Source organism: Mastomys coucha, unplaced genomic scaffold, assembly GCF_008632895.1.
Source record: "Mastomys coucha isolate ucsf_1 unplaced genomic scaffold, UCSF_Mcou_1 pScaffold20, whole genome shotgun sequence".
Lineage (NCBI taxonomy): Eukaryota > Metazoa > Chordata > Mammalia > Rodentia > Muridae > Mastomys > Mastomys coucha.
Window position 1 is genome coordinate 107,370,794 of NW_022196903.1, and position 15,458 is coordinate 107,386,251.

The 15,458-nt window shown below is 46.6% G+C and overlaps 1 protein-coding gene across 1 annotated transcript in view; it reads left to right on the forward strand.

Moving 5' to 3' along the window:
- The window catches only part of Slc6a11 (solute carrier family 6 member 11), a 118,476-nt gene that overhangs the window by 44,215 nt on the left and 58,803 nt on the right, over window positions 1-15,458 (forward strand). The window lies entirely within an intron of this gene.

Below are 15,458 nucleotides of genomic sequence, written 5' to 3' on the forward strand. Positions count from 1 at the left end.
TACTCATCAGCACACAGAGGCGTGCTTAAGGAGCCCTTAGGAGGCAAGACAGATGTTACCATAACCACCAGCTTGCACTATACCACTTAAGTTTCCTAAGAATTCTACAGTGTTTATAGATGTGCATGACCATGTGTGATGAGATGCCAGCAGGCAGACCTACTTCAGGTTTCATGGTGGAAATGAAGCATATGATATTGCTTCATTGTTTTACGCAGCTGACCATCTTGAAGTGGAGTCAATCAGCAAGTGTTAGACACCTATGTAGACCTTGAGACAGTACATGGGTGGGCAAGCCTAGAGAGAAGTCGAGAATTCAGCTGATCACTGTAAGGCCTTTTGACACTGTGACACAATGGTGGTGTTTATAAATATGTCCAGCCACATTCACAGCTATCCTGGGAACCATGTGGCCTAGAGAACCCAACTTGGATATATCTGGAAGCCAAGTGGTGGCATGGCCTGGCTTCTTCCCTGTGGTGTGTCCAGAGCCATGACATGTGAATAGGTATAGGTGACCACAGAGAGAGTACAGGTCAGAGACATCAGGTGCCTTGAGGTGGAGAGAAGAGCATGGGGTTAGGAAGTGCCCCAGAGGGTGGATCTTCCACTCTGTTTATGGTGGGTTTGGGAGTCAGAAAAATTAATGATGAAACCCAGGTTGCAAGCTAAATGACCAGAGCCAGATGTGGTGCCACTGGGGAAGAGAACACTAAGTACAGAGACTAGAGGAGATAATTCTCTCTTCTGAGTTCTCATCAAGATTGCAGTGGCCAGTGAGAATGCACCAGGAGATGTCTGGGTTGCCTCTGAGGTGCCTAGGCTCAGAGAGAGACAAGTGGTGTGGAATCACCTCATGTACATTAAGATTCCTTGTCCTGGGCATGAAGAGGCATCAGAGCCCCCATGAACCCATAGGAATGCTATAAAACTCATAGTTATTTGGGCATATGTACCTTTCTACACTCGGGGGGTCCAGAGATACCATCTGATTTTTATTTTGTGCCCTACTCTTAAAAGAAGAAATGGCTAACTGACATATTTCACCTGAAATATGCCATTACTTTGTGAAAAAACAAAACAAAACAAAACAAAACAAAACAAAAAACCTCATTGTGTCTCCCATCAAGACAGAACAGAAATCAGAAGTGTAGTACACCTCCCTTGGCACTGTGTCCTGTGCTGGACTGTGGCACGCGGTGTGGATACTTGCTGCTGTGGTGGCTCATCCACAGGATCTTCAGCATCTGCAGGTTCGGTTTGCTGGTCAGAGTACTAGCAGGCTGTGTATGCAGTTCAGCCACAGGAACATGGGGGTAGCACAGTAACAACGGGCTAGCCTCCTCTGCCTGTGGTATCTTTTTTTAGATCTATAAAGTACTGGGTTGCCTCAAGAAAATGTGGAATTTTTAAAAGTAGACTCAAGATCCTGTTCCTAAAGTTGGCTTTTCAGTATTAAATTCCACCAACCTTTTTTTTTTTTTGATAACTTTCTGCAGAAAAGAATAGTTCCACCTTTTAAAAACATTTAAGTATCTTGTCATATATTAATGTGTGATGTGCCAAGACTTATATGTGGAGGTCAGAGAACTATTTAAAGGAATCCATTCTCTCTTTCCATCAGTGGCTCCTGAGGATTCTACTCAAACCCTCAGGCTCGGCAGCCAGTGCCTTTATCCACTGAGCCATCTCACTAGCGTCATCCTAAGTATTAAACAAGTGGTCTCAGTTACTTTCAGATATTTCAACCAGGAGCTAGACAGATGGCTCAGTGATTATGAGCCTTCGCTGTTCTTCCAGGACTCAGGTTGGGTTCCCGGTACCCCCACATGGTGGCTCACAAACCTCTGTAACTCCAACTCATGGCCACCATAGGTACCAGATATGCACATGTACACAGATATGCATGTATGTACATAACGCTGACGTACATAAAAATTACATTCTAAAAAGTTAGCTATTTTAGCCCGTAAAGTCTGTTGCTCATCTATAGTTGTACAGGTGCCGACGGCCTTGGTGACTTGCACTCTAGCAGTTTGCTGGTAGACTCTCACTTCCAGAGCACACCCTGCCATGATATCATAAGTTGTTGCCCAGGGCCAAGATGAATCGAGTGTTATTGCCCTTGTGTTTCCTGAACTGCTCCCTAAATAAGCCTCTTCTCTTTATAAAGTTAGATGTCTCTAGTATTTGATGATAGTAACAGTAAGTGGACAAATGCAGCAATTCAGAAACATGTGTTATAGGATAGATGGGATCGTGTGAGCAAAGGCTTGCTCGGGAAGGAATGCAGGGGAAGGTGGAGGGATGGAGAGACTTGGGAAGCACTGACATTGACGAGCCTTGGACAGGAAGGAGAGTGAGGCCCAGGAGATGAAGGTGGAAGCGTGCATTGGGGCTGGCTAGCCTAGAAAGGGCCAAAACAAGAGCGACGCATGCTGGTGCTCCCAGAAGTAGCAGCCATGCTTCCTCCATTTCCAGAGTTTGATTCAAGCTGAAGTGAGAGAAAAGGAAGCTGCAAACAATGGGGCCAAACCTTGGGAGGCACCGCAGTCCAAGAAGACGATGGAGGGGATGTAGGTTTGGGGGAGAACGTGAGGACTGCAGGTTTGAACATATGGATTTGTAAGTATCCACGTGGAGTTGTGGAAAATCCAGGCAGATGTAATCATAAAGGATTTGAAATGTGGGTTTTGAACTCTGGGACTCCCACCAGTTGGTGAATGAGACTAGGAGGTACCAGCCAGTCCTCGGCCTCCAAAACCATAGGAGGCAAGAGGTTAAGGCATGGCTCAGAAGAGGAGGGCTTACCTAATGTGATGGAGACCTGGATTCAATTCCCCCCCCCCCCCCACACACACACGCGTTGAATATAGTGGTGCACACTTTTAATCTCAGCACTCCAGAGGCATAAGCAGGTGGATCTCTGAGTTCACAGCCAGCCTGGTTTACATTGAGTTCTGGTCCCATGAGCAAGGGGTGCAGGGAGAAAGGAAAATGAGGTATCCTAGTCTGTTTTCATTGCTATAATTAAATACCAAGGGCTTCTTTTATTTTGTTTATTTCTATTTCTTGTGGAGGATGTTCATGTGTGGGTGTACATGTATGGATGAGTGCACATGCGTGTAGACCTCAGAGGCCAACCCCATGTGTTTCTCTTCAGGAACCATTCACCTTTCTGAGTCAGGGTCTCTTGATGGCCTGGTGCTTCATGTTTTGAGGCTCATCTGGCTGGCCAGCAAGCCTCAGTGATCTCCTCGCCTCTATCTTCCCTGTTCTTAGATTAAAAGGACGATCACTCTGCCCACCTCCATGGGTTCCAGGGATCAAACTCAGGTCCTCATGTTTGCACATCAGCACTTTACTGACTGAGCCATCTCTCCAGGCCTGCTACCAAGTACCTCATGAAGAGATTGCTCATCAGAGTTGGTTGATTGATCCATTGATTGTTTAGTTGATTAAGGGAATATATTACAAAACAAACTAGGGCAAGGGGCCTTTCAAATGGGAGGGGGGAAGAAACAGAAGTATAATGAAGGAAAGTTTTAAGTCTGTCAGGACAGAATAAGTATCAGAACTGAGAAACTGTCAAGCTGGACTTTTAAGGGTGAGCCTGGTGTCTTTCGAGCTGAGTAACGGGCAACAGAAGAGCAACTGAGGCAAGAGGGTGGGGGAGCCAGCTTCTCTGCTATGGGTCTGGTTTGTCTGAGGTGAGATCTCTTTTCAAGAGCCTGGCAATAGCTCTGGTCCTTGCCTGAGCCTTTGCTATTTTCCACATCTCCATTTTTACAAGTGTACTCAAGAGAGCCAGGACACATGGGGTGATATTTCCTAGTTTCCTATCTAGCACCCCCCCCACACACACACTATCATGCACACTCACGCATAGACAGGCACACACACAGACACGTGAATCCACTCCAGGGTATGTGTGCTTTCTTGGTGCACTTGGTTGCTATGGTGACAGAAGCCTTCTAGTCCAAGAAGATGGATAGCGCTTAAATCATTATTAGCCAAGGTACTGGGCATGTTTTTCAAGCAGTAAGCAGTAGCTCTTAATCCCAGAGTAGGCTTGACTGGGCACAGCATGGAATATTTATGTCACTCAGGCTTGTTTTGAGATTGTTTCCATTTCTGTGGCCTTTATGGTGGAGATGTAAAAATCAATAGCATTGACTCCCTAGCTAATCTTAATTCACCATGAAATAGGCTTAAACCCTGCCTCCCGAATCTGGTCATCTTTCGATACTCTGTGGACAAGGATCTCAATTGGATTCAGACATCCTAATGAGCGTGCAAAAATGCCTGCTGCTTCAGGACCGTGTCACCCAGCATGTATGGCTCACTTCTGTCCCTGGAGGTGACTTTTTCCCAGACTGACACATTCTGCCTCACAGGGACTTGTTCTCACGACAGGTTCCAGATCAGGATTGAAGCTACAGGGGCTTGCTGTGCCCCTCAGAGCCCATCCCCAGGAGCCCTGAGCCACCCCTCCCTCACTATGCTATGTCTCTTGTAGGAATATCTCAAGGATGTGGACTTGTTCATTCATCAGCTTCAGCCTGCTCTCAGAATCCAAGCACAGGGCCTGGCCACAGTGTTCTCAGTAAACCTGACTGTCTGTAGATGGGATTCAGTAGAAAGATCTCAAGTAGATGAAAAGAGCAACCTCAGTCCCACACCAAAGGCCGATGTAGCATGTGTGATGTTCACCTGTCATGATCTTAATTTCATATTAGCCTAGTATTTGCAGTCTGCAAAGGACTTAATAAAAGCATCAGAGCCTCTGAAGAAGCATGCAGGCCTTAACCTTGAACAGCTTTGAGGACAGGCGCAGCCAGCTGTGTAAATGGCTCCCTAAGGCCTGGGTGTTAAGGGCTGAGTTATCAGTTGTGACAATGTAGGGTTATGCTCAGACCTTTAGTAGGTGGGGCCTAGGAGATGGAAGTTAGGTCATTGGGGGTGTGTTTTTGAAGATGATGCTGGGATCTAGACGACTCCGCTCTCTGTACCTCTCTCTTCTCCCCTCCCCCCTTTCTTTCTCTTTCCTCCTCTTCCCTAGCCTCCCCCTTCCTTCTTTCTCCTCTCTGATCATGATGATGATGTAAATGGATCTCCTCTACCTTGTATTCCCACCGTGATGTCTAAAGTAACCAGAAAATTCACCACAGGTCAAACTTTCTGAACCCATGAGTCAAAATAATCCTTCCCAAACTTCTTAAACTGCCTTGGGTATTATATCATGGAGGTGGGAAGCTGGCTCCTACGTTGGCTAGCTGCATTATGAGGTAAGATGAAGCAGAGCTGAGTAAAAGGAAGGAGGTTGCCATTTACTAAAGGCTCATGGGCCAAGATGTAGGACTGATGCTGTGTAGACCTTGGCTTGGTTATCTCCCAGAGTTAGCATAGAGGTGGGGACAGTCATGGCAAGAACCTGAGGCTCAAAAGACACATCTAATGAGCTGTGTTACTGTCTTCAGTATGAAGAAAAGAGAATCAAAACCCAGAAGGACAGTGCCTGGCAGAAGTCTATTGGAGGCACAAAGAAAGGCTGGAGATGGGATTTGTGTCTGTATGGTGTTTCTGGGCTGCTGAGTACTGTTGCCATGTAAGGGTGGTTCATGGTAAAGGCAGCCATGATTAAAGAGGCAGAAGAAAGGGTAGGACAGACGCAAAGGCCCATGGCAAGGGAGAACAAGAAACACTAGTGTGAAATTATCCTAGATGGATCATAGAGGAAAAGACTCCCCACTGGTCTATGTGGTAGTCAGGGTACAGGCTTTGGAGCCAGGGGGATCTGACCAGGAGTCCTATACTTTCCTGACTGTGAAAGTATGTTTCCTTCTGGACATGGTCATAGCTTGTTTATACGTGGTTCTCCACCTTCCTCATGCTGCAGCCCTTTAATACAGTCCCTCACTTTGTGATGACACCACCAACCATAAAATTGTTTTTGTTGCCACTTCATAACTATAATTTTACTACTGCTCTGAATCATAATTTTGTTGCTGTTATGCATACTTCATTTAGGAGTCTGGGATTGATGGCTATGTGTGTATCTCTATGCTGTGGGTCATTTTCCCTCCTGCCCTTTGCTCTCAGGCTTCCCCAGCCAGTGAATTAACCCCTCTTACCATCAGCTTTCCAGTCCCACCATGTCCCCAGTCAGTACCACATTCATTAGTGAGGTGGTCTCCTAAGTATTTTCCAGAGTCACTGTGTCTGACTGTCTCGAAACTGAGATGAGACTGATTCAGCCTCTGTTTGAAGTCTACATCCCATGCTACATTGTACCTTATCCATAAAGACTATTCATTTGCTAGGATGAGGTGCCACCCTAGCCTTTCTTGTGACTGAGTGATGGTGACCTCTGACCTACCTTCATCATCTGTGTGGGAATTGACCTCTCTTTATAAACTGGGAAGATGTAAGCTCAGGGAACTTACACACACCTTATGCATGTCAAAGTACCTTATGTGCAGGTCCCCACCAACACTGCTCTTGAACTATGGCAGGGAAGCTTGAAGCTTTAATTTCATAGCTAAGCCCTTCCTATTTGTTGATATTCCTGGTTGATTCAGAAGTAGCAGATGGTTGCTCTCAATGGCCTTCTGGGGTCCTCAGGTCATCCTCACCATTTCTGTGTGTCTGCAAAGGGAGATATGGATCTTCTTAACCAGTACCTTCACTTAACAAAAACATAGACCCAGACCCAGACCCACACAGAGTGGGAACAGCAGTACCTATGCAAGGTCAGAGAGGCAGCTGGTGGCTAGACATTTAGATTCTCTGTTGGACTAAGTCTCATTCCCTCCCTCTCACCTGATGGATCAGACTTAGGAGCTCAGCCCTCTGTCCTCAGTCCTGGCTCTCTTAGGGTATTTCCCACAGTTTCATAACCTAAGAGCTCTTATATTCATTTAAGACCATGCAAAGGCAAGATGGAAGGGTAGGATCTAGCCCTTCCTTTCACGTACATGATCTGGAAGTGCTACGCAGCACCTTCATTTGTGTCTTATTGACTAGCTATTATCATATGACCACCTAGCAGTGAGGGGGTTGGGATCAGGCAACAATAAGTTCTGTTAAGAATGAGGAGTCTTGGACTGGGGAGAGTTTTTTAGTCAATAAGGAGTTTGGATCTCGGCACCCACATTAAAAGCCTTGGTGTGGCATTGTATGCTGCAAGCCCTGCACCAGGAAGGCAGAAAAAGGGTGTCTGAGGCTTGCTGGCCAAATAGCAGACCTCCATAGTGAGTGACCCTATCTTAAAAAATAAAGTGGAATGTGATTGAGGAGCACACCTGTCAGTGACCCCACATACACATGCACACATGCTCTAAACTGGGGTCTAGTTATTGTAGATGAAGGAGTAGATAATAGAGCTTCCTCATGGTCTTACAGTGAGTGCCACGTTCTGCTCATCAGACTCACCTGGGGCCTGCTCTGATGCTGTCTCATAGCATCTTCCTCTCCTTCCCCTTAAACCTGTCTTGGGATGCCAGTGTGAAACATGCACTTTATGGTGATACAATGTTTGGTGACAATCAGGTTGTCTGCGCTGTTAATAAACACCATTAGTCAGTTGTAAAAAAAAAAAAAATGTGGGAAGCCAACTACGTCCGTGGAAGCTTCCATTTTTCAGATTTTCATCTTCTTCACGTCTTCTCAAAGCCTGACAAGTCCTTAATGGAGGGTATGTCTGACTATTTGGTGAAGGTTAGAATAGTCTCCACTGTGAAATCTGGGAGTGGTCCTTAGAAACCTGGGTTGGGGACAGTAACAACTATCTGTTAATAGTCAAAGAATGCTTGTAGATTCTGTATGTTTAGTGCTATGCTTTCTAGCCCAGAGGGCAACTATATGTGCTGGAATGACCATCTGGAAAGTGAAATGGGCACGGGGGATTTCATGGGCTTGCCATGGCTGAGGGTAGTCAAACTCTAGTCAAGCCAGAGGCTCCAGGTTAAGAACAGAAGCTGTAGCACCGAGAGGACAAACTTCTGAGTGCTTCCAGCTCTGCGCCAGGATAAACCATCTTGAAGGTTTCAGTCTGAAAAGTATATAGAGAAACCCACATAAGGCAGGTTAGAGGTAACAGTGTCAACCATCTCTGTCATCCAGGTGCTGTTAATGGAAGCATGGTCCATGGCCTGGGCAGTTAGTGCAACACAAATCAGTGTCAGGACCCTGGAGAGCGCCAGAGAGTCCTGGTTCTTTGCCAAGGCTAGCACTTGACAGAGGACTGATCCCCTTAGAATCCAAGACCCAGAGAGGACCTCACATAGCAACTGTCTGGTCTTTCACTACAAATATGGAAGAAATTCTACTGGTAGAGAACCCCAGAATGATCTTATCTGCATGAAAAGCAAACAAGATCATTGTTACATCGTGGGATGGTTGCTTCCTTGGCAGAGTCCAAGGAAGAGCTGGTTTAAGGTTAGCCCCTCTCAAACTTGCTTCTTTTTCTTTAGACATAGACAGAGCATCCCCTAGGACAGCCAGCCTCTGGCTAGAATTTATTCTCATCTGATTTCACCACATTTAATTCTGCAGTCACTGACCCATTGGGCTTAGAGATGGCTTACTGTCTGGCAGAAGTTCACAGCTTCCTTCTCGAGTTTGATACCATAAAACCTTTGAGAAGATTCAGGTAAATAACAAAAATTAGCTCACATAAGTAAGTCCATTTGTGGAACACAATGTGGGAGCTTGAATTAGCCCATCTGTCCTTGTCTTCACTGTACTATACCTTCTCACTCAGTGAGGAATGGAATCTGCCTGAGCAGTCCAGCATTCTGGATCTACTGACCCTAGGGACCTTTGTCCCCACATCAATCCACTTTCCAAATGCTTTTTGAACAACACTCCACTTTATAGCTTGCCCATTGTCCTGAAAAACTTGGGGAGGGGAGGCCCTTCTACAAACTCTGTGGCATTCCCAGTGACCAGACAATCTCCCTGCTATGAAATAAATAGCTGTGTCCTGGAAGTAGGGGGAAAAGCACCCCAGGATTCCAGTATTGCTATGCAAATGAGCAATTAGAGTCAATTAAGACAGGATACAGTGTAATTACCACAATTATGCGACCTTTCTGTGCAGAAGGAGGTGACCTGATGCAAGGGGATCCAACAATAGTGAAACTCTTCATTAACCTAGGGGTGTGCTCTGGGCTGGGAGGCCTCACAGCCTGAGCCTAGGAGGCTGACAAATGGACCCTCCCTCTTCCACACCCACTTCCCTGTGTTTGAGCCGTTGCTGGCAACACCAAGGAACAGCCTGGCTGGGTGCTACCTTATCCAAGGACTTACTGTGCCTGTTTCAGTCACCCATCATCCAGGATAGCCATGAGCACTGTGAACAACTCCTCCCTCTTGCAGACATATCCTGGGTCCCCAGATGACTTCGAAGGAACCCTGTTCCTTGCCAGGGGCACCTCTTGAGTTCCCTGACTCAGTGTATGTGGGGGAGAGGGAGGGGAGTCTGTTACAAGGACATCCCTTGTGATGACCTTCCCTATAAACACACTTCCCAAAATCCAATAGTCACCAAACCTCAGCTCACAAGGCTCCCATGTTTCACATAGATATGGCGTAAAACCATATTCTAAATGACTAGCATTCTACCCTCAGTTTGTGTTTCTCCCACCAACAAATCGTGACCATACCCATCTAACCCAGAGACCTCTGTGCTCTGGCACCAGTGAGTGCAACATTAGAAGTCAAACATCAAAGTCCATTCTTCCAGTTTAGAAGTCATGAATGAGCTTTCAAGGGAAGGCAACCATAGTATTGAATGCTAGAGAGAGGGCTGGAATGGTTCAAGCGATGGGTGACAGACATTGAGTCAGGATGGGGCAGTCCTTATAACCACATCAGGGCTGGCAGTTTTGTTTGTGGGGTAAGAGTTCATTGCTGGAGGTGAGCAAGGGGTATTTCAAATCAGCCACTGTAAGCCTTTGCTTCTAGAGCTGTGAGATGGGACAAGGACATCCTGGTGGAGGGCAGAACATGTGACCTGGAGGAAGCTCAGCCAGCTGTGTGGGGACTCAGACACACAGAGAGTGAACACTGTGGGTGGCCTTGAGCTGGCGATGGACTCTATGGACAAAGGAAGGCTGGGAAAAGGCAAGGGGACTTGGAGGAGCCTGGCATGCTCCCTAGTAGTGAGGGACTGGCGGTGGGGATGGTGGAGACCTGCCAAGTCACACAGCAAGAAACAGGATTGGATGCTAGCACTTGCCACCAAGGCTCGACCACTTCACTCCACCCCACCTTGAGCATGGGCGGTTGGCTAAGACTCTCAGGACAGAGATGAGCCAGATCTTTGCTTCTGAACCTGGGCAGCAATGTGGACAGCACAGGATTGTCACAGTGACCCAGAAGGAAGGGAGCAAAGGACCCTTGCTGTGAGTGCAGAATACAGTGAGTGGGCCAAATTGTGGGAATTGAGTGTGATGGCTTGTGGGGACAGCTGAGGAAAGAGGCCAACCTCCCCATCACCCCAGTGACCGCTTGGAAGTTTCTAGATGTTCAGTAGGCAAATTCTGTGCCCATCCCATATCCTTGGCCTCTTCCATTCCCACTTACCCAGGGATGCCAGGCTCCAAACCACTTTCACAGATCCGTCTCAGAGACCTGTGAAGCACTTGGCTCAGCAGCCTTCTTTAAGGATTAGACCTGGATCTTACACATCCATTGGCCTGTGGGAAACTGGAAATGCACACATGATATGTGGAGTAGGTTAGGGGTGATAGCTGAAGAACTGCATGGAGGGCTTTGAGGCTGCTGGCAGGCTCAGCTGCAAGGAATGCTGTGATTGATTAGTAGTGTCTGACAAGTGCACAAGAGAAGGGGGTGCTGACACATGTCATTTGTGGACAATCTCTTGACAGACAGATCTATATGGCAAAAGTCAACAGCTGTTGTGTGTGTGTGGGATATGGGGTAGGGATCAAAGATAACACAAACATCCAGAGTGGCCAAAAATAGAAACACAGGAGAAGGGATATGGGGAAATATTATATTTTCAACTCTGATGTCATTCACCCCTGTGTGTATTATGTAAGGATACCCCAAACCACCCTTTGTACCCTTACTGATACTCTCACACTTTAGCTTAGGAGTGGATCTTGGGCAACACATGCCAGTCAGTGGTTTCATTCTGGTAGTAAACATGCCCACTCGATGGTCTGTGGGCAACTCATTTGCATATTACCTATCTTTTATGGTTTTGTTAAAAGTATAAAAATGAAAGTATGGACACTGGTTAGCAGGCTTGGCTGTACTAATGTAATACAGAAGCATAGCATCCCCTGGGAGCTCCTTCTGTGGCCTCAGAATCATCACTCAGAACCATCAGCCACTTAACGGATCACACCACCACCAGGATGAGGCTCAGTCTGCCATCCACACTGCCTGGGCACAGAGGGCATACTCAGTCTGGTCTTACGTGATTCTCTGAAGGATACTCAGTGACCCTATCCACTCAGTAAAGACAACATAGGAAAACCAGCAAATTCAGCCTCATCAAAATGCTCTTGCAGGCCGAGGATAAATCCCTACGAATGTGAGTTATCCTTAGGCTTTGCATTCTCATCTTTCAACTGTGTGAGCAAGGGCTCATGACAGCTAAGCTGGAGAAAGAAATCTGGGACATGGAAGCTCCTGGCTACTGCATCTGATTGGCACGTGGTTGTTAGGTTGTTACCCTAGTTGATGGCAGCTAGGCTGCTACCTCCACATGACTTGTAGATTTGAGCTGACTTAATGGTACTCAAAAGAATCAAGTGTGTATATACAGGTGCCAGTGAGATGGCTCTGAGGGTACGGTGCTTGCTGTAACCTTACAATCTGAATTCAAACCCAGGGACCCATGTGATGAAAGGAGAAAACTAGCTCCTGTAGACTGTTCTTTGACTTATACTCCTCTATATCCCTATATACCCCCATACCCATATCTACACACATACACAAAATAAATGAATAAATCAATATTTTAAAATATTTTAAAAGTTCTTATGTTTTAAAATTATGTATAGATGTGGGGGGTTCAGTATGTATACACATCCACCCACATGCAGGTACATGCAAATGAGTGCAGGTACCCTCAGAGGACAGAGGTGTCAGATCCCTAGGAACTAGCATCATATAAAGTTGTGCGCCACCTGATAGGAGTACTGGGAACCAGCCAGTAAATAGCATCGCTCCCATGACTTCTTCATCAGCCTCTGCCTCCAGCATCCTGCCCTGCTTGAGTTCTTGTCCTGACTTCCTTTGGTGATGAACAGCAATGTAGAAGTATAAAGTGAATAAACCCTTTCATTGCCAGTAATATAAACCTTGACTAACGTAACTTGGTACCAGGAGTGGGGTATTTATAACAAGTTTTGAGGAGGATTGCGGGAGGATTTTGGAATTTTGGGCTAGAAAAGCCATTGAGTATTGAGACCACAGTGGGATGTTCTGGAGGAGTTCAATGTAGAAGATGGAGGCTTGGCTTGGGTCATCTGGAAGAGCAGCAAGGGAAAGCACTCTTTACCACTGAGCCATCACTCCAGCCCTAACAAATGTTCCTTAGAGAATATGTGTGCAATGCTGAATATCTGTCATAGGCAAGGTCTATAAAATAGGGGAAGAGGAGAGTTTTACAGCAGTCAGCTTGCTGGCCAATGATGAGCCACAGCCATGGCTGACCTTTTTCTTATTGTTAACATTGACTGCCTATTCCAATTGTGTGTCTGATTTGCATACTCTTTTCTTTGAATGACACTTTGTGGCATTGTATATGACAGTATGAGAATGCATCAGTCATACGACATGCTGGGGGGCCCATGGCTCATTTGCCAGCTTCAATGCAGGCACTGGTGAACCAGAGGCTAAGTGAGCTATCATTGAAGACCAGAGATAGCACCCACAGAAAAATGATCCAACCTTCCAGGTGTGTCTAGAGGATGCATTGTCACCATCTCTGCTGATCCTTGTATCCCCTCATTTGAGGAGTGTGTTTAAACCTGTGCCTTGTGCTAACAAAATGACTGAGCTTCTCTCAAATGAGGGAAATAATAAAGTATTTTCATAGATATTGTGGTGATCTTGTGAGTGGGATATTGGGTTGTTCAAATAGGTGACCCTGGAAGTAAGCTGAATCTTGCTATGAATCCATCTCTGGACATTATTCATTAGCTGGGTGACTTTGTACAAGCTACTGAGCTCTCTCTCCTTACTCATATATAAAAGATGATAACTCTTCCTTCCCAGAGCACCCTCTACCCCTACCCTGTGTAGAGACATGTAGGATGAGCAAAGCCAGTACTGCTTTCATGTATATGTGTGTGTGTCCAATGTGTTTGCATGTACAGTGCATGTCAATGTACAGACACGAGTTTGTGTGTATATGTGTATATACATGTGTGCAGGCATATGCATGTATGTGTATTTGCATATATGCATGTGTGTGCATGTGTGTGTCTGTGTGCACATGCATGCCTGGACATCCATTTGTGTATGTACTTGTATATGTGCCGTGCGTGCCTCTGACATGCAGCAGAAATTCCATTTCCCTCTCCCCTCCACCCCAAGTTTCATGTCCTGAGATCTACTCCTTTAGGATCTGATTTCTGGGTCACCTTTTTGGAGAAGTCTACCCTGACTGCTCTTGTCATGGGCTGCTGCCTCTCTGTGCCCACCACAGAATGCATTATCTGTCTCTTTGTCTTTCTTTTCAACCATTTGGAAGCTTCTTAGAGCAGAAAGCCTCATTGGCTGAGTTTTCCTTACCCAGGCAGAGCTCAATCCTGACTGCCCAGGAATGGCTTCAGTATTGTGAGCACATGCGTAATAAAGAAGTGAGGATGTGAATGAAGGACCAATGTGAAAGACTGTAGCCCTGGCCAAAGCCGGCCCAGCTTGCACAGGAGTGAGGGGCGGTAGCAGAGGCACCCTGCTCAGAGCACATGCTTGCCCTGTGGTGTCTGAGTCCCAGCCATCAGCAAGCCTGTGTTCTGCATCTGTGTGCACAGAGGGCTATGCAGAGCTAAATTGGAATCTAAGAATGTCCCTGGCCCTTGAATGGTGACAAGCTCCCTTCTAAACAAGAGTGGCGAGGTTCCAACAAGAGACAGTGCAAGTGATTAGAGAATAGAAAATGACAAAGAAAAAGGGGTCAAATGTGGCAGGACTCTGAGTCCTGCAGGGTCCTCCAGTGGAGGAGGGCTGGCACCTATGTGGGGACCCAGGGCTGGGTCCAGAGTATGGATGGTTGGCCAGCTCGGCTTGGGCAGTATTCAGGCCAGGGGCCTCAGGAGGGCTGTGTGTCCTTGAGTGCACTGTCTCTATTGGCTCAGCCTGTCTCAGCTTCTCTGGGTTCAAGCATCTGCCTCCAAGCAGACCAGACCTAGAGGGTTCCAAACCAGTGCAGGATGCTTCCCTGCCTCCTCAGCTTGCTCTCCCACTCTGCCTCTACTTCCCATCTCCTTTCCTACCCCTGGGTCCCAGCCTATCTTTGGTTATAAAAAGAAAATATTTTTACTAAGAACAGTTCTTTTCAAAATTGCAGGTCTTAGACCATTAATGAATTGTGAAATGGATTTAAAAGAGTCCTGGCCAAGTTTTAAAAGAGGTGAAATAGAGGACCAGCAAGATGGCTCAGCTAGAAAAGGTGCTTGCTGCCAAGCCTGACAACCTGAGTTGGATCCCTGGGAAACACATAGTGAAAGGAGAGTGCTGAGTCCTGAAAATTTCCCTCTGACCTCCACCCATGTGCCGTATCATCCACACACACCCCACACAGTAAATACATACAGTTAAAATGAGTGGAGCTAGATAGACAACATTAGCAGTGACCCATATGGAAGTGTTTTGAGAAACTTCTTTCCCAGAGCTCCAGGCACAGGGTTGTGATTTCTATGTCTTTCAGTGAGTTTGAAACCCACTGCTGTCAAGCTCCTCATATGTCCTCTGTATAGACTCCACTGAGAAGTAGGCAGAGTGAGGCAAACAGGTGTGCATGTGGGCCCTCGCCCCTTGGCTCTTGGTGAGGCTCACCACTATCACAGTCCGTCCTTCCTTCCTTCCTCCCTCCCTCCCTCCCTCCCTCCCTCCCTCCCTCCCTCCCTCCCTCCCTCCCTTCCTTCCTTCCTCTCTTCCTCCCTTCTCTAAGTCCATTTATGCAGTAAGAACCTTAACATGGAATCTCCCCTCTCAAGGTTTAAACATAGGACACATTGTTGCCGACCATGTACAACCTTGGAAGATGCATCTCCTGCACATGTTCCTCTTGATTAACAGGGATGTCACACCCAACATGACAAAGATGACAAGGGAGGCACATTCATCCCACTCTTTGCCTCTAGGACTCTGGTTGAGGTACTTCCTGTCAGTCCAGTCACATAGGAGCCACATCTGTGAATTCAAAGAAACCCAGACAGAAGTCATGAATGGATGTTTGCATCGGAACT